This window comes from Puma concolor, chromosome D3 (genome assembly GCF_028749965.1).
Source record: "Puma concolor isolate L17-30 chromosome D3, mPumCon1.1.hap2, whole genome shotgun sequence".
Lineage (NCBI taxonomy): Eukaryota > Metazoa > Chordata > Mammalia > Carnivora > Felidae > Puma > Puma concolor.
The window spans coordinates 89768927-89795899 of NC_141678.1; the positions used below are offsets into that span (position 1 = coordinate 89768927).

Genomic DNA, 26973 nt, shown 5'->3' on the forward strand with positions numbered 1-26973 from the left:
ATTGTACTACTGAGTGTTTATCCAAAGGATACAAAAATACTGATTTAAAGGGGCACATGCACCCCAATGTTATAGCAGCACTATCAACAATAACCAAATTATGGCAAGATACCAAATGTCCATCAACTGACAAATGGATAAATATGTGGGGTGTGTGTGTGTGTGTGTGTGTGTATGAATATTATTCAGCAATCAAAAAGAATGAAATCTTGTCATTTGCAACAATGCGGATAGAACTAGAGTGTGTTGTGCTAAGCAAAATAAGTCAGTCAGAGAAAGATAAATATGACTTCACTCATATGTGGAATTTAAGAAACACAACAGATGAACATAGGGGAAGGGAAGGAAAAACAAGATGAAAACAGAGAGGGAGGCAAGCTTTAAGAGACTCTTAAATACAGAGAATAAACTGAGGGTTGCTGGAGGGGTGCTGGATGGGGTGATGGACTAAATGGGTGATGGGCATTAAGGAGGGCACTTGATGGGATGACCACTGGGTGTTATATGTACGCGATGAATGACTAAATTCTACTCCTAAAACCATTATTACACAATATGTTAACTAACTTGGATTTAAATAAAATTAAAAAAAATAAAACACAGCCGTGAAAACCCTCAGTACTGTGCTTCTTCAGACTTTTCACGATGCTCTAAGGTACTAGTAAGCCAGGGGAAACAGAAAGAAATTTCCAGTACCTGAGTTTTTAAAAACACACATCGATGGGCTGATTCAGTTCATCCACAGAGGGGAATACAATTGGACCTCCTTCTCTAGAGTGACACTCTCAGCACAGATGTGTCATTTGCCCGGGAAGAAAACACAAGTTCCTGCAACAAAGATGTAAAACGTTAAGAGACTGAACAAATGAAGAAAATCATCTTTCGATACTCAATATTCAAAGCAGTTAGCATAATTTGTTTTTCTTCATGTTACCTTTAAGCGAATTTGCTTTCAAGGTACTTACTGCCCCGTTCTCCATCACAGAGTGACAGTCCTCATGTATTCATTCATGTGTTCATTTCTTCCGTGGAGACGGATTTAGTCATCATTTGCTTGGGCTTGCAAGACATTCTTGTCTCATGACAGAGCAAGAGCATTTTGAGAACCAGTTACCCTATTTGTCAACAACTCCGGAAGTACAATCTTAAAATATTATTTTCAGTAAATGTTTTTGAAAATCCATATGCCAAAAAAGGAAGTAAAGCTTAAGAAAAACGTGTGCTTTCCAGCACAGTATTTTAACTGTCCTGGATTATGCTCTGTATAATGAAGGGCTTCTGTGGAATACAATGGAGGTCACCATGGGAGGCTCTGAGCACCTGCTCTCACCTACTCATGAAGGTCAAATGAGTCAGTCGGCCTGGCGGTCTTTGTTATACTCCAGCCATTGTGATTATCGTGGGAAGGACATTCAATTTAAAAATGAGGATACCTCAAATTCAAGTCATGATGTCTTGCCTCCTAGCTCAGAAAATTATCCAGAATTTCTGTTTCCATACCTGTATGTGAGGGATCAAAGTACCTACCTGACAAAGTTTACCACGACTTAAATTATACAAGTTACCTGAGTGCCCACTGAAATGTAAAAAGATACGTAGGAAACATAAGGTTTTACCCGGGCAAGGTTGTAGCCAAAGTAGGTGGAAGAGAAAAATTGAAAATCATTACCTCTGACTTTTACCGTGGTCAAAAAACCGTCAACACAATGAAAACAAAAGCTAAAGTTTAAAACATAGGCATATCAAGAAATTATAGCCGTGCTAAATTACAGACAGGTAGGGTTTGCAAGGGCATTACAAAGAGTAATAAAATCCGGGTGCCAATTGCCAACTTCTCACAGGAGAGATGGCAGGCATACTCAGCATTATCCTGAGAAAAATAATGGTTTGCCAAGCCAAATTCAGCTGTTTTGCACAATGACTGCTATAGTGATTTAAGTTGGAGATGGTTTCAAACACAACCTCCAGAGAGAACAGTAACACTATGCTGGTTTAAGTCCGGAATAAAAAAAAAGCATGCAGTTTTTTACAATGATAAACACTGTTAAAATCTCTGGATTTCATAATAGCAGAGAGAATCAGCCCTACTCAATAGCTCCTTATAAGTGGAAAGACCATTTTCTGAACTCGGAGGGAGCAAAGGAAGGCAGCGGCTTCCACTGTGAGCGCTAACGTGTATGGTGATAATGCTCCAACTTTGATGGAAAACCAAGATGACCTCATTACATGTTCCAGCGATTAGAAGGAAATTAACTTTTTTTTTAATTGAAAATTTATTGAGATAATCATAAATTTACATGCAGTTTCTAAGAAACCACACAAAAGAGGTTCTTTGTACATTTTACTCAGTCTCCCCCAATGTCAACACATGTAAAAAACTAAAGTATAACATCATAACCAAGATACTTACATTGAGAAAATTTACTCATCTTATTCAGCTTTCTCATTTTACTTGTACTTGTGTGTGTGTGCGTGTGCGTGTGTGTGTGCGCACGCGTGTTTAGTTCTATTGAACTTTAGCAACTGTGTCGGTTTCTACATCTTTTCTCCAGAAACATTTAGAAATGCCAATTTTTAATAGGTGAAACTATTTTTTCTTCAAAAATAATCTCTATGTTCTCTTCCTGAAACTAATAGCCTCTGGTCTCTATCATCATTCCATGATTCCTCTATGCCAGATCACTATGATTTACAATCTTTCCTGACCTGACGTGGGGACTGAATTTTAAGAAAATTGATTATAAATAACCACTTAAATTTTTTTTGACAGAGGCATGAACACTGAAGACCTGTGGTAGGTAGAATTCTAAGACCCCCTGAACCCCTGCACACACCACTGATTGCTGACTTAATTATCCACGGGAATGCTGCTCTGAAGAGATTTTATGAATGTAGTTAAGGTCCCAGATCAATTTAGCTTATGGTACAGGTTGAAATTCCAAGTAGTCCTGACTGAATTGCAAATCGGTTGCTTTATGAACAGAAGTTCTTCAACTAATTGGCTGTGTGGAAGTTGACGGAATAAGAAAAAGTAGAATAAGAAAAAAGAATAAGAAAAAAAACTTTTATACAGTAAAGCCTGATGAGATAACAGAATTCTCAAGATAACAGTCCTCAAGGAGAGCCATTTTGTGAAGTTCTAGAATCTTCACGTGCCCAAAATAAACCGCAGAGAGAGAAAAGAGAATCGAGAATTTTTATGGCCTTCGATGCAGTGTATCTCTAGGAGGCATGAGAAAACCCAGAATCTAATTCTTGTTGCACATAGAGCCAGTGCTCCTGATGATAACGACTTTAATCATTTCCAGTTATTTAGCACCAAGTATATGCCGAGACCAGAAACACAACTGAACCAACTCCCATGAAAGATCTGACCTTACTTGCTGTCTCTGATCCTCACTTTTCCCTTACTGGAATCTAGCTTTCACCCTTAAGGCATCGCTGTGACAACTCTGCGAGCAGTTAATGCTCATATTCATCCTACACGATTCAAGGCCCATTTTCATCTTGCAATGCCCCTCTGCTGTATTTGATTTGCTGTCTTTCTGAAATGTTCTTACTTCCTTGAGTCCCGCCCTCCTCCTACCCAGTGTCTACTTCTTGGTCCCCTTCATAGGTTCTTTGAGGCTTCTTGCTCCTTTGTTGGAGGTGTTTCCAGGTGTCCTGCCCTTGTCCCATTGCCCTGCCCAATCACCAGACTCCAAGGTCGCCCTGATGTTAATCTCATGAGCTCGGTCTGTTTGCTGGTGTAGGCCTGTAATGTGACCGGCTCTGCCTCCCCCAGCTACTGTTAGTTCAGTGTGCAATCCCTCTCTGCTTCTAATCGTTTACCCATCTCTATGCTTAAACAGGAAAGCAATCCAATACCACCGTAGGATTATTTGTCAAAGCTTTGTGACCATCACTGATCAGAGATCCTTTATTTTTCTTACTTCCAAGCTCCTGACCATGTTCTAGCCGGAGCTGGGCCTGCCAAGAAGTCTGACTTCTCTAAGAATGGGATTGACAGTAATGAAAAAATGAGCTGTTGAGAATCAGAAATACCTTGAATAGAAAATTACTTTGTTTCCCGATGTGGACAAAATAAGCTTAATGGTCTCTGAAAACACCAAATAAAGAGGGAAATAATTGCTTCATCTTGTTGAGGGTACTGATCTCTGAAATTGGATCAAATAAAACAGAGGAATCAGCTTGTTTTACTATCATCATCATGTGGAAAATTAACAGAAGAATACTGACAAAGAATGAAACACTCATAATCTATGGAAGCCAACCTGTTTACCTCAGACACAAATATTCTTTGTACTTACATTAATATTAATAATATTTTAAATGACGTTAACTCCAATAGATCTATGAACTACCTATCATGTCCCATTGAACTGTTGATCATAGCAGTGAAAATGAGGAAAAAAAATGTTTTTTAGTAAATGTCGCTTTAAGACTGCAATTATATATCCTACTGCAATGAATAGGTTTAATTAATATGAACTTGAAATAAATCGTTTGCAACATTGCAATTCAACTGTGGATCTGCTTGAAGGTAAGTCAACTTACCATTGACAATGACAAGGAAAAATGTTTTATTTATACCACTTGAAATAATATCTTTAATATCAGTAGTTAGTGCATTGGGAAATTTTAGAAAATACAACCTGGAAGGAATGGCAGGCAACTTCAAAAAAAAGCAAAATAACTTCAAAATCTCTATAGGTGAATAATAACAAGCAGACAACTCCATCATTTGGCTTAATATTTCATTGGCTAAACATAATATTCTTTTGCTAAGCAATAGAAGGTCACGTTGCATTATCTGCATTTGTTTTATACCCTCGTCTTCCAAACAAGCTTAAAAGCACTTTCTGGGAGGGAAGTATGTCTTCTCTTTATTTTTATGGTCCAACCATATTCACTACAATAATATTTAGTACAACGCTTCAGGCATTGACTAGTTCACTCACTAGTAAAAACTGAAATTAGACTTTGCTTTGTATTTTCTGAGTTTTATACCCAGAAAGGCCTCCTGAGTGTAGCTCAAATAAACCCTTAAAATTTTTAATGAGAACAAATTAGTTTTACAAATGCACATGCAGATTGAACATAAAATCAACTGTCTTTGGGGACATCATTTCCACAGACACATAATTAATTATACCCATGAAATACAATATAAATAATGCACGTTCACATTTTTCACATTTTGAAATGAACGTGCAGACACGTTTGATTCATTCTACCTGACAACCCAGAACCATCCAATCAAATATAAGCTTTTTATTACAGAGAAATCAAGTCTCTAATTAAGGCTGGCATCCCACCCATCATCTTCCTATCATTACCATTGCAGCTTGTGCTTCTGACAGCCTGAAAAAAAAAAGAACCTGGATAGAAAAAAAAAAAAAAAATAAGGATTAAAATGACCATTTTTTGAAAAAGAAGAACTTCTGTGGTAAAAGGGTGATAAAAGAAAAACATTCTAAAAATTATATAAATTTCAACGAACATATATATGGTTATCCACAAACAACTTGAATTTTTTTAAAAATAAAATTTGTGCTTCTCCGAACCCAAACACAATGGGCAGAGTCAGTTATCTGATTTTCATTTTTATTTTATGAAACAACTTCCCAGCCTCTGTTTTCCCAAGTTAGGCCTCTCTCCTGAATTTCCAGTTACTGCCAGTGTTCTTCCAATTACCACCCCCCCAACTCCTTAATTTATATATTTTTTAAACCTACAATTCAGCAGGCCAAAATTGAAATCAGCAGGACACTCCTCAGTCAAGAAATGGCACCACCTTCTTCCCACCCCGCTACTCCTGAAACTCTAAAGTCCTCTGTAATCCATCCACTCAGTTCCCAACCTGAGGATATTCCACTTCTGCCATCTTGTTTTTTGTTTTTTCTCCTCCATCTGTGCCCACTGACACCGCCCTCTTCTGTGTACCTGTCATCTTTTCTCTGTTCAGCTTCTTAACAACTGAAGATGGAGTTGAAGCTCCCCCACCTGACCTACTGTAATCTCAGTGTAAACAATATCGAGGTTATACCTTCACTTAATACTGTTGATTCCTCCCTTGCCCTGAGCAAGAGCTTCCCAAAACAGTCTTGTGTATGCAAAACCAAGCTAAGGGATATTTAATGAACAATGAGGGAGGGGTTGGGCTCTATGGTCATTCATTCTAGAAGACTGTCCTGACCAACTAGTCCTCTTGGTTACAGACCTTAGGAGCTTTAATGTGATGATGAGCACCAGCAGTTTTCTAGAAGGAAGAAATGAGGCTCAGTGGTTCCTAAACTTTATTTGACCACCAAAGCCATTTTTTCAAGGAGACTTACTAGTGTTTAATGGAACACATTTTGTAGGTCGGCTTGCAAGATTTACTCTAAGCTCTTTAATTTTAAATTTTTCCCTTTAGTCAAGGATCAATAGAATTCTAGACCCATTCAAGATGAATCTAGAAGAAAGACAGAAAGATTTCAACAGATAAATTCAGGGAAGAAAGCATTGCAGAGATAAAAGTAAGGATTTAGACATAAAGAAGTATGCCTGTCTTAAGGAAGTAGTAATTGTCAGCAAGGGTGTTCACTACATTTGTGCCTGATTTTTAGACTGTAGACTTTTTTTAAATAACAGAACATTGGAATAGGATGTTGGAGGAAAATAAGGACCTGGGTCAATTCTCAGCTGCATGGAATATCTGCCCCCTTGAGGCAGTTCTCCACCGCCAATTCAAGTACAAACTTTGAGATAGTTCAGGTAAATATGGGATTTTACCTTTAGAAGGACTTGGAAACTTGTTTGAGGAGATGGACTAGGAGTAGATACTGCATTTTGACCATCAAAATATAGAATAAAACATTAATACATGCACTACTCGCATCCCTCACCCTGTACTTCTGATCTTCATCCATTTTGACCCATCCCAACCCCAATCCTAGGAGTGTACTTGGTGTCAGGGATCAGGCACGGCTGAGCCCGTTCCCACATTCCTTGGTACATGATGTATCTAAAATAGTCAAAGTCAGGGGCGCCTGGGTGGCTCAGTCGGTTGAGCGTCCGACTTCGGCTCAGGTCATGATCTCACAGTCCATGAGTTCGAGCCCCACGTTGGGCTCTGTGCTGACAGCTCAGAGCCTAGAGCCTGTTTTGGATTCTCTGTCTCCCCCGCCTCTGCCCCTCCCCTGTTCATGTTCTGTCTCTCTCTGTGTCCAAAATAAATAAAAACATTAAAAAAATTTTTTAAATAAATAAATAAAATAGTCAAAGTCATAGAAACAGAATGGAATGGTGGTTACCAGGGTCTTGGGGAGGGCAAAATGGAGTTTTTCTGTTCTGCAAGGTAAGTTCTAGACATCTGCTATAGTTAATGCCATAGTTAATTAAATTTTAATTGTTAAAAATTTGTGAAGAGGATAGATCTCATATTAAGTATTCTTACCACAATAAAATCACATAAAACTAAAAAGCCGAAATAATTTATCGCATTTAAATTCAAAAGGGCCTTCCATCCAAGTGACAGAGTCACTTACCTCAAATTACCTGTCAAAAAATAGTAGCTTCATAGTATCAGTTGCTCTTAGTACTTCAATCTCTCATTTAGTCCTGGGAACAGTCATGATAGTAGTTAAGACTGAAAGCCTACTGTGTGTCAGGCACTATGGTTAACTCGGTGCATACATTATCCCATTCAGTCTTCTCATGGACGTTCTTTCACAAAGAAGGACTGAAGCACAGAGTGGTTGCATAGTTTGCCTTGGGTCTCACACGTGGTGTGTGGTGGAGTTAAAACTGAACCAAACTGACTCTAGAGCTCGTGCCCTCCTTTCTGTCTGTGTCTTGAGTGATCATTCCACTTATCTGAGCCCGATCTTCCAACAGTAAAATAGGGTTTATTTTGCCTGCACAGAACATCACTTATAAATGCTTTCGGGGTGATGGAAAGGCAGAGTCTAGTAATAATGACAGATGCAACCAGGCATAACTGCCAGCTCTGGTGACATGTCTTCACTTCAGGTACCCGGTCCCAATTCGGGCCAGCGTATATGTGTGATGAGCTGAGGACAACGTCTGTAGCAAATGTCTTCACCCTAATCCCACCTACTAATTCTTCTGCAATTTCCTGAGAGGTAGAAATGTCAGATTTGATTCCCACAGCAGCTGATTAGTTCTCCATCTGGAAAAACAGAAATAGAGTCAATACTTTTTCTCTAAGGTAGAGATTCATTTAAAGCAACCATTCTGAGGGCCCTTTATCTCTGTGTTTCTGGCTGAACAGCTGCTGTAAGTCATGGTCTCAAACTTCTTAATTTTTATTTCATCAGAGCGGAAGAAACACTGGAAACAAAGAGGAATCAGGGAGGAACGCAGGGGGAGATTTCTCACTACATGAGACACACAAATTCTGTGAAATTCTTAAGGTCAAGTGCAGCCTTCAGAGTGACAGAAGACCCGTATTTCGACAAGCAACGGTTTGACTGTGTTGGGGGCAAGTTACATGAGGTCCCACCTCACCTCACTGTCTGGTTCTGGGATATTCCAGGAGACTACCATGAAAGTTTTTATTCCAGTTTTTTTTTTTTGTTTGTTTTGTTTTTGTTTGTTTGTTTCATCCAAACCAAGATAGGTTAAACTAACACCCTGACAGAGGCAAATAACGTGTTTGCATACATAGCAGGTAAATATCTGCACATTTAGAATGTTCTTCAGACATAAATGTTTAGAAAATTAAAGAACAAACCTTTAGGAAAAGTAGCTTGAAACCAGACAAACATTCGGGCAAGGTCAACACGTTAGCGTCTCTATAATGCCATTTGTTTAATAGACAAGAGATGGTTGACACGGCTCTGTGGTCATTCTGGAGCCCTCCACTTGTCTTTCTTATCTGCCAACGGGGACAGGTCTGCTTCGGTACATTGCTGCCATTTCCAGATGCCTGGTGGTGTTTGCATAATGGCTAAGAGTCTTCTGTGAGGAAACCGTTGTGATGCCAACCCCTCAGCGCACCAGAGGGCCATTATTCAGTCAGTGCCCCGATAAGGACGTGGTCAATCAAGAGAGGCTGGCATGTATGGTTGTGGAGTACAATGATGCCTGAGTTTTTAACCTTCCTTATCCAAATGCCCAGATTTCTTTTTGATGAGGTGGTGAGGGAGTATCCTCGATTTCATTTAGCCATGATTAAGGCCTTTGGCAAAATGCTAGACGTTAGCACATCGAGCACTTTATGAGAAAGACCGAATTACGATTTCCTCACTGCCGGCTGTAGTTTCAAATTCCCAGTGGCATCTATTTTTCTCCATCAGCCTTCATAAGCTTCATTACTTTAGACCCTTTATTATTGTCTGAGATAGAAGGCCAAATCTAGTTCCTCAGGCCACATTAACACTTATTTTAAACGCCTGTTGTTAGAAGGCACGTATCACCGTTATACTGGCCCATTCACACCACCATCGTTAAGGTTGAGGCGTGGCTTCTATTTAAAACACAAAGCAAAACACTGTCCTAGTTCAGGCCACCATAGCAAACTACCATGGACTGCGTGGCTTATAAGCCACAGAAATTTATTTCCTCAAGTCCTGGAGCGGCAAATCCAAGGTCAGGGCTCAAGGCAAAAACCCTTCCAGGTTGCAGACCGCCACGTTCTCCTCGTGTCCACCTGGCACAGAGGGAGGAAGCAAGCTCTCTGATGACCAGTCCTAAGTACCTCTAACACCTCCTAATCCCATCCCGGGGGCGGGGGGTGGGGGTGGGGAGGCGCCAGCATCTCAACATATGAACTGGCTGTGTACACACGCGTTCAGTTCACGACAATCATACAAGATGGTGTCCAACGGTAAATTGGTTGACATAGATTTTTGAAGTCTGGGATTACTGGATATAATTACAGCTGACATTAGGATACTAAGAGGGGGAGAGAGTATTGAATGTATAAATGTAGGATGAATAACCACTGACTAGAATCTGTCTGCTTTTTATCATCACCATGAACTAAACATTCTAAACAAGGGCACTGATAAAATATACCTCCCCAGGGGAAGGAAATACTTTGTTGTCCCAAGTGCCAAATGGTTGCTGTGGTTACTACTGAATTTTAATAATAAATATGTGAGCTACAAATTAACCCATTTTTATCACACTTCTTTAACAGACAATCATGGTCTACATGGAAGTCACGTTTGGGGGATTCCCAATTATACAGTTTTCCCATGACATTGGTGCCGTTGGAGCTACAACTCTGAACTGTGTAGTTGCTTCAGACTCAGTTCATGCTTTCTCTGTTCTGCAGAAGCTGCATTGAAACGATATATATGGAAAGACAACACAGTGATGGTAAAGACTAAGAAAATGAATCGAGTTACTTCATTTTTGTCATTCTCTGTGACCATTTGGAATTTTCTCTTTATTTGGGTTTAAATTTTAATACTGTGAAGCAGTTTCAAGTGTGAGGGATAATATTTTTGTTTAGTAAGAGCAAATGTTGGTACAAGCAGAAAACATTTATAGAAGACATTACTGGATTTGAATGACTTTACGATGGATCGTGTGTCTTCCTTTATAATTGTTAATATTTGTCCTAAAACTAAAGAATGAACCAAGGGATGCCTGGGTGGCTCGGTTGGCTAAGCGTACGACTTTGGCTCAGGTTATGAGTTCATGGCTTGTGAGTTCAAGCCCCGCATCGGGCTCTCTGCTGACAGCCGGGAGCCTGGAGCCTACTTCGGATTCTGTGGCTCCCTCTCTCTCTTTGCCCCTGCCCCACTCACACTCTGTCTCCCATTCTCTCTCAAAAAATAAATAAAAATTAAAAAATAAAACTGAAGAATGAACCTAGAAAATGAAATGTTTCCTCAGTGGTATGATGTGGTAGTTATCTAACCTGCTGTGTAGAGAGGCACCTGTTAGAAAGTGATCTGCTCAGGGGCGCCTGGGTGGCTCAGTCGGTTGGGCATCCGACTTCGGCTCAGGTCATGATCTCGCCATCCATGAGTTCGAGCCCCGCGTCGGGCTCTGTGCTGACAGCTCAGAGCCTGGAGCCTGTTTCAGATTCTGTATCTCCCTCTCTCACTGACCCTCCTCCGTTCATGCTCTGTCTCTCCCTGTCTCAAAAATAAATAAACGTTAAAAAAAAAAATTAAAAAAAAAAAAAAAGAAAGAAAGTGATCTGCTCAGGGTGTCGAATTCAAATGTACTGGTCACGCCATTGTCTTCAGTGTTTTTCCAATTACTGAGTTTGACAAGGTGAATCTCTTTCACTGCAGGGAAAACCTGAAACTCCATTCTAGCTAATACTGATTGTGGAGAATTAACCGAAAGGTAAGGGGAGTCTTTGTGTTAATGAAATTTGACACTGCATTTCCAAACTGATTTCTGCAAACATGACATGTCTCCGTAGCAGGAGGACCTCTTGGCAATGAAGCCATTTGGTGATCTGGGAAGTGGCATCTTGTCTATCTTCTGCATAAAACACTGTTACAATCTGATGCAAGCTAGGCTCAATTAAGCACTGTCAGAGCTCACCAAGGGTGACTTTCTGGGCAATGTGCAAATTGCTTCATTCTCCAGAATGACCATCCAGATCTCTGTCTGTAAAATGGGGATGGTGATATTTCTCCTTGTCATGCTTACAACTGCAGCCAGCGACTCGTGAACAAATTTCTCTAAGCTAACTTTGAGCCCTTAAAACTAGACGCCTGTTTGACTAAGTATCGAACTGCACAGCTTAGAAAAAATAGTTTCTTGGAATGGTGTGAATGTGAAAGAAATAGGATTCCCCGCTCCTTTGGTTATCCAAATGACTGGAATGATTCAAAATTAGTAAAGATCTTATTTCTGGAGAGATCAAGATTTAAAATGATTTTTAATCTGGTAAAGATTAAAACACATTAAAATATGTTTCACCCTTGGTTTTCTGTTAACCCAATGCCACACACTCTTTCTGGAAAATGCTCTCATAGTTTTTGTTATCAACTGTATGCCAGTGACTCTTAAATCTGTATCTCCAAACTTGATCTGTCCACTGAATCTTGGACATATTCATACACACACACACACACACACACACACACACACCTGCAAAACATCTTCTCCTGGCTATCTGTGGGCACTCAAAGTCAGCCAGAACTATTTTATTATCTTTCCTCTGTATCCATTCTTCTAGAGTTTTCCTTTTTTTTAAGTTTATTTATTTTGAAATAGAAACAAGGGAGGAACAGAGAGAGAGGGGGAGAGGGGGAGAGAGAATCCCAAGCAGGCTTTGTGCTGTCAGCACAGAGCCTGACGCGGGGCTCGAACTCACAAACCATGAGATCATGACCTGAGCCGAAAACAAGAATTGAACACTTAACCGACTGAGCCACCCAGGTGCCCCCCTTCTAGTGTTTTCTCAGTTTCCAAGACCAGCTGATCCATCTCTTAGGACAGAACTCTGGGACTCACACTGGGGAACTCCTTCCCCTTCCAACTAGTCTGTGGCTGAGCCTTATAAATTTATTTCATCAAGATCAAGTTTCTCCAAATCCCTCTCTTCTTCCCTTCCTGCTGTCCTGCTACTGTCCTCTTTCCACATAATATCTTCCGTCCACATAATATCTCACCTGGATCACTGTGGTCGCCCAGTGACAGGCCCTCTTGCCTGCTATCTTGTGTTCCTCAAACTCAAGTCAAAACACTCTAGAATTATCCGTCTACACCCAGATCTAATCAGAATGGTCTCCTAACACCATTTCTCAATAGAGACAGCACTTGCTTGTCTGGAAACGTGTGTGTGAATGTTTGGCTATCACAATGATGGGGACAGAAGCCAGAGGTTCCAGATGTTTTGTGACATGTGATATATCTTGCCCATAAACACAAAGTACTTGTACTGTTTTAGTATATGCTGATATTTCCCAGCAATGCATCTACTTTGCACTTTGCTTTATTCTGAAAGATAGCAAATGTTATTTAACATTTTAAGAAATCACATCACTGCAATGTTCTCGTGGCATTTGAGTCATTGGTATGATACACCTGTACCAGTCTGCGTTTGGAGCTGTCACACGTCCTATTATCCCATGTTTCATTTAAACCACTCAGTTTCATCGTGTTTCTTAATGATGTTATATTCAAAGACTTACATCCTTAAATAAGTATTACTTTATTACAAGTTAATTTTCTTGTATTTTTTTCACATCATGGTAAAAGCATTATATTGATTTTTTAAATTAAGGTTGCAGATAGTTTATAGGATCTGCAGATTTCAACACAGTAAATAGGGGTGTTTGTAAACATCCATTGTAATTCACAGAGACTGTGCCTGGTAGGGATGAGACCCTTTGTCTTACTGGAGGAAACCCGAGCCACTTTTTGAAGGCAATCAGTGCCCTCCACGACCAGCCACCTATTTCTTTTTTTTTTTTTTTTAACATTCATTTATTTTTGAGAGACAGAGCATGGGCAGGGGAGGGGGAGAGAGAGACACACACACAGCATCCGAAGCAGGCTCCAGGCTCTGAGCTGTTTGTTAGCACAGAGCCCAAAGCGGGGCTCAAACCCATGAACTGCAAGACCATGACCTGAGCCGAAGTCGGACACTCAACCAACTGAGCCACCCAGGTGACCCGGCCAGCCGTCTATTTCTCCAGATCCGTCTCTTATCAACAACCAGCCCCTCTTGCTATTTCATGATGAAGCTCTAGTAGTACCGACTGCTCATAATTCTCCAAGGCACAAGATTGTCTCTCGTCATCTGCCTTCACTTATGCTTTTATGGCCTAGAAGACCTTTTCTCCGTATTTTATTTGGCTAACTCCCACTCCACCATGGAGACATGTTCTCATTAGGGCACCGGTACAGGCTGGACTGATTGCACATCATCCCATATAGCAGGCTGAAAGTGCTTCTCTCCCAGTACACTGTGAGCCCACTGAGAATGGTCTCTGTTACTTGCCTTGTGATCACCGGTGCCCACGCAGTGCCCCACAGCAGGCAGATGTACATGTGCCAAACGTGCGTACTCATGTGTGTGTAGATGAATGAGTGCATCTGTGAACAAATGTGAACCACTATTACAGAAAACAAGATAACAATAAAGAATCTCTCATACAATAAGCAAGAGAGGCAGTGGTCTCCTCGATATAATCAAATTGACAAGCACCATCCTACCAGATCCAGACATGTCCTTCTAGAAGCTTGGCAAAAAATGGGCAGCAACACTGTGGCACAGATGCAGAGCAAGCTGAAAACATATGCAGTGCTCCTCATATCAAACTTCTATTTATCTTGCAGCCTGAACCTTCTAAAATAAAACATTTATGTTTTCAAACGATACCTCACCATTGCCTAAGCCGTACTTAATGTTGACCGGCCAAACAAACACACTCAGGTTGGGTTTGTGAAATGCACGGACCACATTAGCAGAAAAGTGGTCATCTCGTGGCACTTGAAAGATGGTTCTACTCAAACGATGAGTCACCATGGCTCCAAACTGTCTCGTGCAAAACAAAGAGCCAGTGGAAAAGCCAAGAAGGACATGGAATCAAGGAATGAGACTGGGAAGAACAACTTCATATGATGCCTCCAAATAGAAGCTGCAGGAGCCATCACCCAATGGGCAGTGGTAAGGAATCACTCTCTCACAGACAAAGCCTTGTGTGAATTGGGGGCCAATAACTGCCCACACGGCACTTGAAGTAGGTAAGTCCAAACATCTAATAAAAAAGAACCCTGTGTATCTTGTTTCTAACTGTTAATATCACTGAACTTGTTTAGAAGAACATCACTATAGGGCCAAAATCGAACTCTATAATGGCCAGCTACTTAAGAGCTCATCCACAAATGAGCAAACAACAAAAAATCAACCCCTGACTCAAAGAAGCCATGCATAAGTCTTAGGACAGATTAGAAAAAATAGAAATTTGCCAGTAACAGAAAAACACCTAAGAATAGATTCCCGCTCCCCACCCCCCAAAAGTCTATAAATAATACTAGCTTCACCATAAGAAAATTTAATTGAGTGTTTTCTTGGAGTATCATGCAGTCAGACCATATCACTGATAGACAAAATTTTCTCATTTCAACCCAGCATTTCATTTTGACATTATGTAGACAGAGACTGAGGAACAGGAACTCTACATAATAACTGCTAATCAATTAGTTTTCCTGAGACTTATAAGGATTATACACCGTGCATTGAACCTCCTTTAACATAGTGTGAATACACACATAGCCAGAGAAAGTTTGGGTGTAATGTGAACTTTCCTAAAAGACACAAGAGCAAACAGAGGACAAGAGATTTGACCCAGGACGTAAAGAAGACCATGGCAACTGTAAGGGGGAAAGGTCAAATATTAACTCTTCAGTCTTTTATCAGCTGTATGGATTTGAGAACACAAGATACCTGCAAGAGTATTATTTAAATAAGAGTCATTTGGTCTAAAACTAGTTTGATTATATGGCCATAGAAAAACAATTTTCGTATTTGAAGCAAGTTTGAGAATTAAAAGCAGAGTCCAAGTGATTTCTGAGATACTCAATCTTAAAATTAATGCAAAAAAATCAAAACCAAATCATCTTTCCAGTCCATGAAATTAAATGTAGAAAGTGTCGTTATACATTTTAAAATATCCCAAGCAAAAAAAAAAATTTTTTTTTTAGAGAATTTCTTCTCTGAGCCATAGTCAGATTGGTAGGAAAATGTGTTTGCAAGGTAGACATTAATCAAAGAGAGAGATGTCTGGGGAAAGAGAACAAACCCCTCAGAATCCTAACGTGGTCAATAGAAAAGGATAGGAGACTTGTGTCGATGGTTTCACAGCTAAATGGCTAATGAAGGTGGATGGGTAAAGACAGAAGATATTCTCTCTTAAATGACATCATGAGCTAAACTGCACGGCCTCAAAATTCAGATGTTGAAGTGCTAACCCCCAATTCCTCACACTGTGATTGCATTTGGAGACAGGGCTTTTAATCAAGATAAAAGGAGGGCATTATGGTGGGCCCAAGTCCAATATGACTGGTGTCCTCATCAGAAGAGAAATTAAGATGTAGACATACATTTGCACGGAAGAAAGACCACATGAGGACACAGCAAGACGTCAGAAATCTTCAACCTATGTGGAAAGGCCTCAAAAGAAACCAACCTTTTCTGGGCTTCCAACCCCCGGAACTCGGAGAAAATAAATTTCTGTTGTTTGAGCCACGATGTTTGTGGTGTTACTAAAGCACTATCTAGCTAATAGGCCTGTTTTGATAAAAGCTCAATCAAGATAAAATGTTAGTGAAACTCGTGATACAGTGTTCTAGACTCTCTGTACTCAGAAATGGCGATTGGTCAAGGTTAAAGTATTACTCGAATCAGTGAGACAGAATGTCTACAAATAATCTCTTTTTATTGTAAAATTATTTAATGTCAAAACTAGTATAATGCTTAGATTTTATTTTCAAGGAATGTGTGTAAATTGGCTAATGTGAAATATTATTATCTGTAATCCAAAATATTAATTGTATGACTTTCATGTTAAGATTTCTAGAAATGCCAGAGCCTCAAGAAGTCATGGATATTTTACATATGCATCTTTCTATTTATACATATTCAATCCCACATTCTCTCTGCTCTCTGAAATGTACTCCATAATGGCAAAATTCCAGCAGGCCCTTGCCCAGACCAGGGATAAATATACAAGGATCAGAGAGAAGCCTGGAACTTTGCTCAAAGGAAATATAAACAATAGCTGTCACCATGTTATCAGCAATAACAGCACTTAATAAGTGTTCTTAATATTAAATATTTATTATTTACAACAACCCAACACACAATTGTTCAAGTGGTATTATTTTTTATAAATTGAGTTAAATAGAGTTTATTTCTAAAATTTACTGCACTTGTTTCTTTTAAATTTATGTACTGTGTTCGCCGGAATATTTTAAATATGTATATGTGGTTTGCACTGAATTGCTACAGGATAGTGCTGATCTACAAAATTGGGTTTCAGGCTCAGGTTGAAGGGAGATGAGATTTGACAGGAAAGGAGAAGAAAAGAGACAATTTTTGAAGAATGAAGGTTTTCCTTGAATCTAAATAAGAAACTGAAGTTTGAAATGAAAGAAGGAGGGAACTTGTCAGAAGAGTACGGAAATCAATTCTGGGAAGGTTGCCCAAGAACGGGGAGGGCCGGCTGCCCTGGACTTGAGTGAGCAGACCTAGCAAAGCCCTGAGAAGGGCACCGTTTGGGAACCCAAGGACTGTGGGAGAGCTCAGAGGTCACCTGACACTCACTTGATCAAAGACCTTCTTTAAGTCACCTCGGATACATTGCCACCCTTATTTTCCATTGGCATCTGGTGGGGGACTCATCTGCATCAAGCATGTCAGCTATGTACTGCCCAGCAGAAGCGACACTTACTTGGGTTGTAAAATTTGGCTCAGTCTTCCCTCACACCGGATTTCATGATCTTATGGAAAAGGTGACAGTACCTAGATGACTGGTTGATGGTGAGAAGTTACCCACTTGTGCCCCGGCAGCAGAGGAGAACTGAGAAAATCAGCAGTCCCTGATTGGTAAAAGACCTAATGACATCCCAGCTGTATAATCTCTCAGAGCTACACTCATTCACACCATGACTATGTCGACATGACTTCCAGCTTACTGAATGTAAAAGAAGTTCTTACGCTTCTAACCAGGTCCCTCCAAAGCCCAGCGACTTGGCTTTACTACTGTAAATCGGACCATTGAACCATTACTGAAATGGGAATGAATATAAACCCCCAAAGTCACAACTGCTTGGGAGGTGAAAATATTTCCCCTCCATGCTTCTCTCTGCCTCCTGGAGGGCCAGCCATTGCCCTTGTTGATGGTAGGGACAACACCTGATATTTATATTCCTTAAATACTCACCCTAATGCCCATGGCCTATGTGATGCTCCACAAACATTTACAGAATTCAATGGTCACATAGACAAACCCAATTTCAAACTGCTACTCTCGCTCAACAAATTCCCAAACCATGCTTCTACAGAGAATGCCAGAGTATTAACACAGACTGAGACCCAAAGAAAGCCTCACTCTTTAGACTAATCTAGGCAAAGTTTGCCTTGTACAAAACAACTCTAGTGCCTACACCTCGGTACCTTTTGCAGGGAACACTCCTGGCTCTTTACCTTAAAAAATAACTGTCAGTCTATGGGGCGCCTGGGTGGCGCAGTCGGTTAAGCGTCCGACTTCAGCCAGGTCACGATCTCGCGGTCCGTGAGTTCGAGCCCCGCGTCAGGCTCTGGGCTGATGGCTCGGAGCCTGGAGCCTGTTTCCGATTCTGTGTCTCCCTCTCTCTCTGCCCCTCCCCCGTTCATGCTCTGTCTCTCTCTGTCCCAAAAATAAAATAAAAAACGTTGAAAAAAAATTAAAAAAAAAAAATAACTGTCAGTCTAGCTGAAACTTGCCTTGTCAGTAATCAAGTAGCTGAGCTACCTACGAGCATTCCCATTTTCACCTTATTTAGGACAGCAGAAACTAACACTGCAGGTGGAATCTAAGCTACAGAATGGGGATTCTCCACCTTGGCACTATTGAAATGTGGGGCCAGAGAGTTCTTTGTTGGGGAAGTTTTTCAGGGCACTAGAAGATGTTGAGCAGCAGCCCTGTCCTCTATCCACTAAATGCCGGTAGCATCCCCAATTCTGACAATCAAAAATGCCTCCAGACATTGTCAAAGACCCCCTGGGGAATGAATTCACCCCTAATTGAAAACCACTGCAGTAGAGAAAGACAAGGTATAAAAGGAGGGTATTTTCTTGCACCACGATCTGAAAAAAAAAATGACACTAAATAGGTAAAAGGCAAATGGTCGCTAAGCAATAGGACGTTATCACATTGATACTCTGCTTTTTAAAATAACTCTATCAAAGCAAAGTATAAGATTGGCAAAAAGAATGACACCATATAGGCGGATCAGTCAAGCAATGGGTTACGTTGGGCCATGTTGGAGTTAAGTAAAGAATGGAGTTAAATGTACGGTAACTTGATGACACCTTTGCGATCACCAAGAATCCATAGGTTTCAAGAAAAACGAACTAAAACTCATTCACTTTGGATTCATAATAAAAGTTGGATTAGCACAGTTCAAACAGTCCTACCCACACTTTATGATTTAAATGCACTTAAAGTTTCAAAGACCTAAATGCACAGCCAATTTATTTATAGTACTTTATAGTACAGAAACCCAAACATTGCAAATTCTGCTTCTGGTTCATGATTTTAAATGAATTCCAAAGTTTCTAACTTTGGGCAAAAATCTCAGGTTACTACTGCCAGGGTTGAGAAAGCCTTTGCATACACTACAGCAACTTTTTATGGTACGCCTCGTCTCCTTCCTTTTTAGGAACTATGTGTACGAATTCACCCACCTTCTTACAAGTCCCTGGAGCCACTGCTTTCAGGGCTTGACCTGTCAACTGGAAAATGTTAAGTCATTTCTCCCCTCATTGTACTAGGTTCTTAATAATATTCAGCTGTAAGGTATAATTTGTAATTCCAGACTATGAAGTCCAAATGATGTGTGCAAAATACTCAAAACTTATGAAGAATGGAAGTGTGTGGCTCTCTGTTCAGAAATTATTAAGCATTTCAAGAAAATGGCTGCAGAACATTAAACCAAGCATGGGCCCCTAGCATGGGAGGAGGCTGTGCAGACCTGCATGGGTCTCAGGCCATGTGCATGGCATTGAGGCAGCTTTGCCAGTGATTTTCCGTGCAGCCGTGGGGAGGACCCTTACTGTCTGCACATTGTCCCCTACCCAATGAAAACACAACATGGAAAATGGTGCCTTTTTCATCCAAGTATGATGAGTCTTAATAAAATCTGCTACTTTCATCCTGGTCACATCTGGCATGCCATACTCCAAGGGCTGAGCTAGAATATTCATCAACCTATACTCAAACCATTATCATTTCTGCCCGAATTCACTCCACCTGGGTTACATTAATTTACCTTCCAAATAAAGGAAGACTTAGACAGGGTGTCTACGCTATCAATGTATTAGACCTATAAAGTAATGAGAGTGGACTGCATAGGCCACGGAGGAAAAATCCAGTCTCATTGTTGTGCAGCAGGGCATAGACAGATATCATTTTTTGTAGTCAAGGATTTCTCTGCCAGTGAGGGTTTTTATCATAGAGAAAAATATGACTGAGAATTGAGAGGGGCCCCTATCATGTCCGTAAAAAGCCTACTTTGAAAAAGTATAGTTGCAGCCACTGGCTAAGGAGTATAATATTATGTGAGCTTATGGAATTGATAAGAAGAGTATCAGAATTCAGAAAGCTTGTATTTCTGAAAGCAGAGGGGAAATGCTACCCCAGGCTCTCTTCGGTGTTTTATATATACTCCTTTGCAGGGACCTACGAACTAGAATTTAGACCTGCTGTAAAGGCTCTTACATCCCTAAGCGTGGATATTGTCTTAATCAGCTCCAGCTGCTGTAACAAAATACCATACACTAGGTGTTTATGCAATAGACATTTGTTTCTCATGGTTCTGGAGGCTGTGAGTCTGAGATCAGGGTTTCGTCAGTGCCAGGCTGGCAAGTGCCCTCTCCTGGCAGAGACAGGATGCTCAGCTCTCTTTCCTTCTCATACGGACACCAATCCCACCAAGGGGGCCTCACCCTCATGACCTCGTCTAACCTTAATCACTTCCCAAAGGCCCCACCTTCTAATGCCCACACTGTGGTAGGATTTCAAAATACAAATTTTAGGAGGACACAAGCATGCAGTCTATTACAGGGATTATCCAGAGGGAATCAGACTTCTTCCTGTAACGCTTTGGAAGGAATCTCTCAGAAAGGTCAGGGATGACGGGGCCATTTGTAAATGGAAGTCTTAAAAAGTGGACACAAGCTGCCCAAGGAAAAGACATAGGTGTGGGCTGAACATTGGCAGGAAGGATGGCAGGAGCCCACTCCATTGCGTCGGTCAGTGCTTGGTACCCAATGCAACCCAGACAGTTTGAAGATACTCCTTTGCAAGCCAGCTTTGACTGAGTGGCCCAGGAATGGAACTCTTGATTTCATCAGTCCCTTTCATTTGGTTCTGAAGAGTATGTGGAGCTAGCTGTCCTCCAAGAGATGCATTTGATGTTCAAAGTGGAATATCTCAGGCACAGTCCCTGGGAAACACACACATGAGCCATAATTCAACACTAGCTCAGGGCAACTGGTCATCAAGAATCACTCTTAAGAAGGAATTTAGGTCCATCTACTCACGTATTGGAAAGGGTCAAATTGTCTTTTGCTACCTCTTCATACACTAGGAAACTTGTGGGGCTGCAGACGTAGCTATCTAGGGGAGCAAACTGAACATCTGGGACCAGTTAGAACTCCGGGGCGGGGGCAGGGAAATGGATGTTTTTGCATTTATTGTTCCAACCATTTCATTTTGTGCTCATTTTTCTGTATTACTGCTTAGGCTTTAAAAAGATCTCTTCCATTTACTGTCAGAGATTAAAGAGCATTCATGATATTAAAAGTGTGATTTGACCAGATACGTGTCATAGGGACTGGTCTGAACAAGAACTGGGGTGTCTCAAAGCATCAATCCATCCCACATAGAGGTCGATGGACTGCCCATCCGTCAGCGTGCATGAAGGCAACAGATGACAGTAGACGTGCTTCTTTGTATCAGTGCTCTGGATTGTATTGATTCACAAGACATACCTCCCCTGATTAAACTCTCTCAGCAAACAGCACTTTGCCCTTTACTCTGAATAAAAAACATGTGAGGGAAAAACATAATCACAAAGTTAGAAAACATTAAAACTGACAGGTCCTCTCAAATTTCTACCTCTCGATATCTTTATTTTGATTTAAAAAAAAAATGGATGGGCACCCAATGGCCAGTAAAGAATCACACAGTGGAGAGCGCCTGGGTGGCTCAGTTGATTGAGCAACCGAATTCAGCTCAGGTCATGATCTCATGGTCTGTGAGTTCGAACTCCGCGTCAGGCTCTGTGCTAACAGCTCAGAGCCTGGAGCCTGCTTCAGATTCTGTGTCTCCCCCTCTCTCTGCCCCTCCCCTGCTCACTCTCTGTCTCTCTCACTCTCTCAAAAATAAATAAACATAAAATATTTTCTTTAAAAAATAAATAAAAAAATAAAGAATCACACAGGGGCGCCTGGGTGGCTCAGTCGGTTGAGCATCCGACTCTTGATTTTGGCTCAGGTCATGCTCTCATGGTTCGAACTTGAGTTCAAGCCCTGTGTCAGACTGCTCTGACAGTGTAGAGCCTGCTGGGGATTCTCCCTCTCCCTCTCTCTTCCTGTGTGTGTGTCTCTCTCTCAAAGTAAATAAATAAAATTAAGAGAATCACACAAATATTAAGTGGCAGACCAGAGACCAAATCCCAAATATCTCTTCAATCCAATATACTTCCCACATACTAGAACTGAGCGCCCTAACATTGCTAGTAATCTTAATACAGAAGTATTGTTTTATGTTGCAAAAATAGTGCTTTCTCAAATTTCTTCAATATTCCATTAAAACTCACTAATAGATAAATAGGTAAGAAACAAGGGTTTTGACTCTCTTTTCCTCAATCATAGGGTCATGTCAATTGACCTTCTCTGCATTTTCCAAATTTCTCTCTCATGCCCACTACCACATCTTAGTAAAAATCCTCATCATTTCTATTCTCCACTATTTCCCATTACCTTACCTCTTTGCCCCTCTCCATAGCCTCCAGAGTGAACAAAATCCTTTGTGTAAAAACACATCCATGGCTCCCCTCATGTCCAACCCTCATGTCCAAGATGGCTGCCTTTTTAGCCTCACCCACTACAACCCATTGTACATTCCAGTGTAAACACATGGTCCACTAGTCACAGGAAGGGTCTAGGCTTCGCTCATTGTGTCCTTCACGAACTCCCTTCTTGTCCTTTACCTCAACAACTGCTTTTCATTTCTTAAGAAAGCCTGTGCTGTCTATGGGCCTCCTCAGTGCATATTTACCTATATGCTCCCCAAACACCTCACCTGCCTGTGAACCTCATCTGGCCATCATTGATTTCTGAAGTATCCTTCCATCACAGGGTGTATTGCCGGCCCTCTGTCTCTCTCAATGCTCTATTCCTCCATCCGATTTAACACTAGATGGATGTAAAGACTTTGTTTCTTTACTGTTGTATCACCAGCCTGTAGAAACATGCCTGGGACAATGTACATTTTCAATGTTAAAAATCTGTTTCATGAATAAAAATTAGGGACAATATTTTTAAACTAAATACAAAAATTCCCATTTGTACTCTTGGAGAAATATTCTCAGCTTAATTTGTTTTAACAGTTTCAGGTCACAAAACTGTATGTTTTCTTTCTTTATTGCTTTTTTCCTAGTTTTTTTTTAAGTATGATTGCCAAATAAAATTGTACACACTTAGGTACATGATGTTTTTGTTTTGTTTTCTTAAAGTCCATACATATACATTGGGAAATGATTGTTGCCTTCAAGCTAATTACATACCCATCACCTCACATAATTACCTTTTTTGTGTGGTGAGACCATTTATGATTTACTGTCTAGCAAATTTCAAACATACCATACAGTATTGTTAACCATAGTTACCATGCTATACATTAGATCCCCAGAACTTATTCAACTTATAACTAAAAGTTTGTACCCTTTGACCAACATCTCCCCATTTCCCCCACCCCCAGCCTCTGGCAAACAATATTTTCCTCTCTGGTTCTATGAGTTCAACTTTTATAGATTCCACACATAAGTGAAATCATGTGGTATTCATCTTTCTTGTGTCACTTAGTATAATGTCCTCCAGATTCATCCATGTTGTCACAAATATCAGAATTTCCTTTGCTTTTTATTCCTGAATAATATATAATATTTCATTGTGTGTATGTGTATGTGTGTATATATATATCACATTTTCTTTCTTTTTTAATGTTTATTTATTTTGAGAGAGAGAGAGAATGATCAGGCGAGGGGCAGAGAGAAGGAGACACAGAATTTAAAGCAGGCTCCAGGCTCTGAGCTGTCAGCACAGAGCCCGACATGGGGCTCGAACTCAGGAACTGTTAGATCATGACCTGAGCCAAAGTCGGAGGCTTAACTGACTGAGCCACCAGGCGCCCCTTCATTTTCTTTATATATTCATCCATCACCAGACACAGCCTATTTCCATAGTTTGGCTATGGTGAGCAGTGCTTAGTAAACATGGGAGTGCAGATACCTCTTGAGATCCTGATTTCATTTCCTTTGGATATATAACCAGCAGTAGGATTTCTGCATCCCCTGGTGGTTCTATTTTAATTGTTTGAGGAACTTTCATAGAGTTTTCCATAATAGCTGTGTCAATTTACATTCTCCTTAACAGTGGACAGGGTTCCCTTCTCTCCACATCCTCAAGAACACTTGTTATCTCTTGTCTTTTTTATAATATCCATTCTAATAGCTGTGAGGTGATCTCTCACTGCAGTTAGAACATAGTATTTTTCATCGAAATTAAAATTTTCTATACATATTAGTAAGCACATTCTGGGTTCCTTCTTTTGTTTCAATTCCATATTGTTTCAACTGAAACAAAATAAGGTTATGTTTGGACAGCTGCAAATACAGTAGTAAGCTTCCTGCTAAGACACTATCGAGAAACTGCGAAAGGAAACTATACCAGAAGAGCGATTTTATGGCATCAAAGAATTCACAGTCTACGCTATCTGCTCATTCTTCCAGTTCAAGTGGGCAAAAAAGCTCTTTTACCAAAGGATAATTATGAGATGAATTTCCTCTCATTGTCCCTATACTTTACCACTTTTGATAATCACACCCAAAAATATCTCCTGGTAATAAGAGAAGGATAAAAGTAACAAAAGATTTCGTGTAGAGGACAATTACTTTTCTAAGTTTTTCCTAGAAAAATAAATGCAGTGCTTCGATTTCTTCATCTTTTCTATTCAGGTGCTAGAATAAAAAGAAGTACAATGATCAAATAACTTTCCGTTGCCTTTCAGTCTCCTTTTACATTTCTTCTGGCACTCTTCGTATAATGGCCGGATACACTCTAGAGATTATGGGTGATGACAAAGTAGAGAAAGTCGTTTAGAATAAAAGTAAAACAGGTACTATTCTCTGAAGCAGTAACATGAAAGCAAATGCAATTTAGGTGGCAAAATTGTTCAGAATCTAAAAATGCTATTCTGAAAATTAAAGAAATTGTAAGGACTGTGCACTCATAAATGTTGGTTGAACGAATTCACTTTTGAAAACCATTTTAAAAATCTTTATAAGTTCTATTTAAATGGGTTGTAAGTGTTACATTCTGGGCACAGAGAACCATTTATAAGTTCAGTTTCAAGAGTCAACTTCTAGAAAATTAAAAACAGGTTCAAGGAATGAATTTAAGTATCTGCTAGAAATTTAGAGACTCAAGCTTTAGAACAAGGGAAAACCAAAACAATTGACATAAATTTCCATAGGGAAAACTCTCTAAGAAATAAGGGTTTTAGGGGCACCTGGGTGGCTCAGTCGGTTGAGCGCCCGACTTTGGCTCAGGTCATGATCTCGCGGTCTGTGAGTTCGAGCCCCGCGTCGGGCTCTGTGCTGACAGCTCAGAGCCTGGAGCCTGCTTCCGATTCTGTGTCTCCCTCTCTCTCTGACCCTCCCCCGTTCATGCTCTGTCTCTCTGTCTCAAAAATTAAATAAACGTTTAAAAAAAAATTAAAAAAAAAAAAGAAAGAAGGGTTTTAAGAGGCAGCCATGTCCTTTGCCATTTATTTCTCTTTTTTAAAATATTTATTTGTTTTGAGAGAGAGAGAGAGAGCACAAATGCTAGTGGGGTAGGGACAGAGAAAGAGTGAGAGAGAGAATCCCAAGCAGGGATTCTGCCCTGTCAGCACAGAGCCCGACGTGGGGCTCAAACTCATGAACCGGGAGATCATGAGCTGAGCCGAAATCAAGAGTTGGAGGCTTAACTGACTGAGCCACTCAGGACCCTTGCTTTTTGTTTCTGTAGGAGGCAAAATATTCAGTGGTCCCAAGCAGGTGTGAGGCAAATTCGGCCTAAAGCTTATCTGAGGAGTAGCAGAAAACAATTCTAGGAAAAACATATTTTAGTGGCCAGAGTTTTAACAATGTAAAGAAGAGATCAATTATGGAAGGAAGACATCAACCCAAAAAAATTCAGTTAAATCTTCTCTAACCCTATAAAAATTAGCTTTATTTTGGGAATACATGAGTTAAACACATCAATTTGATTAATACTAAAGCCTATTTTATTTGTGTAATTGTTATTTTTTCCAAAGCTCATTCTAAACATCACTGTATTTTTAGAGATAACAACACCAAGAAATCATATGGTTTTATATGTACCAAATTTTATTTTTGTCACTTTCTTTAGCTAAAGTTTTTTGTTATTGCTAATTATTGAGCTATATAAAGTAGGAATTCCTTTGCTTATTTGAAACTGATTTTTTTTAGCATTATGGGAAACCCTCCTGAAGGAAAGGTTTACCCTTCAAACTTACAGCAGACAGACATCTAGGGTAAGATAGAGACCTGTGACCCATGCCTAGGGTGGTGAGTGTGTGTGTGTGTGTGTGTGTGTGTGTGTGTGTGTGTGTGTTTCAATACTTTGTTTACACACAAAGATTCTCCTTTCCTGTTCCAGGGTGAGCTCTTTTGTAAGTAGTTGGCGACTATAAACAAACCAACAATGAGATACACTTACCTATTTAATATGACTCCCCATGTTTCCTGGGAACATATGGGACAAGCAGATGATTAAAGGATAAAGCCACATGGACAGGAGGTGTCATAGCAAAGGCTTCAGTAGGGTTCAGCCAGAGGGAGGTCTACAAAGGGCAGGTCCCTTGGGGGCATGTGCATCCCCGCCCCTGGGGGGGGGGGACCCACCTGGCCCATAAAGCCCAAGATGTGGTTGGTGCAGGAGTGGCCAGTACACTGAGCTAAAATTTAGGCTTCTTGTGCTGATGCTGT

General features: G+C 40.4%; 1 protein-coding gene across 1 annotated transcript in view; it reads right to left on the reverse strand.

Moving 5' to 3' along the window:
• Positions 1-7224: 7224 nt before the first annotated feature.
• Positions 7225-26973, reverse strand: part of LOC147575688 (uncharacterized) — a 140538-nt gene continuing 120789 nt past the window's right edge. The window contains exon 9 of the mRNA XM_086683223.1: positions 7225-8176. The gene's annotated coding sequence lies outside the window, so the exon portion shown is untranslated. The remainder of the gene's footprint in view (positions 8177-26973) is intronic.